Raw genomic sequence first — 3,928 nt, 5'->3', positions numbered from 1 at the left:
TTTCTTAAGGAATATCCACACTGTTTTCAAAAGTGACTACACCAACTTGCATTCCCACCAACAGTGTAAGAGGGTTCCCCTTTCTCCACAACCTCTCCAACACATGTTGTTTACTGTCTTGTTAATTTTGGCCATTCTAACTGGTATAAGGTGGTATCCCAATGTGGTTTTGATTTAAATCTCCCTGATGGCTAATGATGATGAACATTTTTTCATGTGTCTGTTAGCCATTTGTATGTCTTCCTTGGAGAAGTGTCTGTTCATGTCTTCTGCCCATTTTTTGACATGATTATCTGTTTTGTGTGTGTTGAGTTTGAAGAGTTCTTTATAGATCCTGGATACCAGCCTTTTGCCTATAGTGTCATTTGTGAATATCTTCTCCCATTCAGTGGGTTACCTCTTTGTTTTGTTGACTGTTTCCTTTGCTGTGCAGAAGCTTTTGATCTTGACGAAATCCCCAAAGTTCATTTTCACTTTTGTTTCCTTTGCCTTTGGAGACATATTTTTTTTTTTAAAGATTTTTTTACTTGACAGACTGAGATCACAAGTAGGCAGAGAGGCAGGCAGAAAGAGAGGAGGAAGCAGGCTCCCTGCTGAGTAGAGAGCCCAATGTGGGGCTCTATCCAGGACTCTGGTATCATGACCTGAGCGGAAGGCAGAGGCATTAACCCACTGAGCCACCCGGGCACCCCTGGAGACATATCTTGAAAGAGTTGCTGTGGCTGATGTCGAAGAGGTCACTGCCTATGTTCTCCTCTAGGGTTCTAATGGATTCCTGCCTCATGTTGAGGTCTTTTATCCATTTTGAGTTTATCTTTTTGTATGATGTAAGAGGATGGTCGAGTTTCATTCTTCTACACATAGCTGTCCAATTTTCCCAGCATCATTTATTGAAGAGACCGTCTATTTTCCACTGTATATTATTTCCTGCTTCATTGAAGATTATTTGACCATAAAGTTGAGGGTCCATATCTGGGCTCTCTACTCTGTTCCACTGGTCTATGTATTTGTTTTTGTGCCAGTAGCATGCTGTCTTGGTGATCACAGCTTTGTAGTAAAACTTAAAATCAGGCAACAAGGTGCCCCCAGTTTTGTTTTTCATTTTCAACATTTTCTTAGCGATTTGGGGTCTCTTCTGGTTCCATACAAATTTTAGAATTGTTTGATCCAGTTCTTTGAAAAATGTCAGTGGAATTTTGATTGAAATGACATTGAAAGTATAGATTGCTCTAGGCAGTATAGACATTTTAACGATGTTTATTTTTATGATCCAGGAGCATGGAATGGTCTTCCATCTTTTTGTATCTTCTTCAATTTCTTTCATGAGTGTTCTGTAGTTCCTCAAGTACAGATCCTTTATGTCTTTGGTTAGGTTTATTCCCAGGTATCTTATGGTTCTTGCTGCTATAGTAAATGGAATTGATTCTCTAATTTCCCTTTCTGTATTTTCATTGTTAGTGTATAAGAAAGCAACTGATTTTTTTCCTGAGTTAAATGCTCTGGCTTTTGCCAGAACACAGACAACCCACCCTGAAGACTGGGCTTCGCCAATAGGAGGCAGCAGAGCAAACAGTAAAAGGATGACTGAATACAGGCACTCCCCTATTTCACTGGAAGGTTGGGAGGAGAAAAGGTAGACACCCTTTGGTTCAACTCAACTGTCCCGAGCAGGATGAGTCAACTGCTTAACGGGAAGAACGTAGAACTCAGAGGCCTCGAGGCAGGAAGCCGTGGATTACAATTAGAGTACTAATACCTTTCAGAAAGCATCCTTTGTCTTACTGAATGTTAGAAGTAGGAGACAACATGGATCATTTTACAGGGTGACTGGGGTTCAGCGAGGGAAAGCAATTTGCCAAAGGTTGCACAATAGTTATGGCAGAGCTGGCATTAAAACTCAGGTCCCTGGACTTCCAACATTATTAAACCTCAACTCAATTCAAGAAGAAATAAGTCATCCATAGTAGAATGAAGCAAAATTCTTCTTATACATAGACGACACGCTTATTTGGGTAGAAATATCTGATGGAATCTACAAAAAGCTCCTAGAACTAAGAAGAAAGTTTCATTTGGAAGCAGAGTATAAGATCAATATACAAAGATCAACTGTATTTCCACATACCAGTAACACACAATTGGAAGTTGAAATAATAATATACATATTATTATGGTACAAACAATAATATAAATAAATAATATACATAAATAATATATGTGTGTATTTGATACACACACATGTATATATACACACACACTGTTGACAATAGCATAAAATGTTTTGAAATGCTTGGGAACAAATCAGGCTAAAGATGTAAATGATTTCTTTAGTGCGGGTCCTGGGTGGCTCAGTTTGTTAAGCCTCTTGGCTTAACAAGAGGTTTTGACTCAGGACATGATCTCAGGGTTGTTAGATGGAGACCTGCATCAGGATCTACATTCAGCAGGGGGTCTGCTTGAAGAGTCTCTCCCTCTGCCCTTTCCCCCACTCGCACTTGCTTATTTTCTCTGTCAAATAAATATATTTTTAAAAAAAGATTTCTGCATTACAGACTACAAACCATTGCTGGGAGAATTAAAAGATGATCTAAATAATGGGAAGATATATCATATTCAAGAATTAGAAGTCTCATTATTAAAACGTTAAGTCTTCCCAAATTGATCCATAAATTCAATGCAATCACTATAAAATTTTCAGCAGCCTTTTTTAAAAGGTAGAAATAGATGAAGTCATTTAAAAATTCCTACTAAAATACAACAGACCAAAAATAGCCTTCTGAAAGAGAAGAACAAAATTGGAGAATTAATATTCTAGTCTCAAGAGTTATATAAAACAATAGCAATTAAGGCAGTGTGGTATTAGTATAAAAATAGATCAATGGAACAGAAGAGAAAATCTAGAAAAAGGCCCACACATTCATGGACAATCGATTTTTAACAAAGTTATAGAGGTAATTCAAAAATTAACTCAAGATAATTTTAACTCAGGTAAAAAATTTTAACTCAAAATGGACCATAGATCCAAGCATACAATGTATTAAAAAGTACATAAAAGACTTGAGCAGACACCAAAGAAGATAAAACCAAACAAAAGCACATGAAAAGACAGTCAACATTAAGTTGCATTGATTAAGTGCAAATTACAGCCATAATGAGATACCACATCATACAAACTAGAATGGCTACAAGTAAAAAGACTGACCATACCAGGTGTGGGGAGAATGTGGGGGAACTGAAATTCTCATATACTGCTACTGGGGATGTAAAATGGTAAAACCATGTTGAAAACAGCTTAGTGGTTTATAAAAACATAAGCAAACCTCTGCCAAATGACTTAGACATTCCGTTCTTATGTATTTATCCAAGAGAAAAGAAAGCATAGGCCCATATAAAGACTTGTACATGAATGCTTAGAGCAGCTTTCTTTTAAATAAAATTTTGAAATAACCTGAATGTCCACCAATAAATGAATGGTTAATGTGGTGGATATATCATCTTGATGGTGATGATGATTTTACAGAGGCTTGCGTATGCCCAAAAGTATCAAATGGCACATTTTAAATATGCACAGCTTACTGCATGACAATAACATATCAGTAAAGCTGTTGTAAAATAATTCAATTTAATGCCTTAAATTTTTTTTTAAAAGATCTTATTTATTTATTTGACAGGGAGAGACACAACGAGAGAGGGAACACAAGCAGGGGGAGCCAGAGAGAAAGAAGCAGGCTTCCCAACAATGCGGAACTTGATCCCAGGACCCCAGGATCATGACCTGAGCTGCAGGCAGATGCTTAACGACTGAGCCACCCAAGCGCCCCAATGCCTTAAATTTTTCTGAGAGTTTCTAAATGTTTTTTAAATGTTTCTCTTTCTAGGCATTGTGGAGGTTAAAGACATATAAAGAGAGTGAAGTTGGCAGGGAAAGTCA

The sequence above is a fragment of the Mustela erminea genome, chromosome 17 (genome assembly GCF_009829155.1).
Source record: "Mustela erminea isolate mMusErm1 chromosome 17, mMusErm1.Pri, whole genome shotgun sequence".
Taxonomy (NCBI): domain Eukaryota; kingdom Metazoa; phylum Chordata; class Mammalia; order Carnivora; family Mustelidae; genus Mustela; species Mustela erminea.
This window is presented reverse-complemented; position numbering follows the sequence as displayed.